Source organism: Penaeus monodon, chromosome 21 (genome assembly GCF_015228065.2).
Source record: "Penaeus monodon isolate SGIC_2016 chromosome 21, NSTDA_Pmon_1, whole genome shotgun sequence".
Classification (NCBI taxonomy): domain Eukaryota; kingdom Metazoa; phylum Arthropoda; class Malacostraca; order Decapoda; family Penaeidae; genus Penaeus; species Penaeus monodon.
The window spans coordinates 37,604,895-37,605,181 of record NC_051406.1 but is presented as its reverse complement, the minus strand read 5'-3'; positions in this window follow the sequence as shown (position 1 = coordinate 37,605,181).

The window sequence follows — 287 nt, the reverse complement described above, 5'->3', positions numbered from 1 at the left end:
CGCACATTTGATTCTTATCAGATTTAAATACACATTGTAAGTCCCCGTCCTTTTAAAAATATCAACAGTATCAATTTTCAATCTGGCAAATAGATTAAAATATATAGCAGCAATCTGTTTTGTTAGCGACGTATTCATTATTTTATCAGTATAAATAACAAATCTGCTGAGGCGAGACTCGCTGACAGACAGACCAAAATTATGTGAAAAACATATTTTGACGAACAAGGCAATAGCATCACGCCACACAAATTTGTCAGTCACAGTCGTTAAAATGATTAATCGGG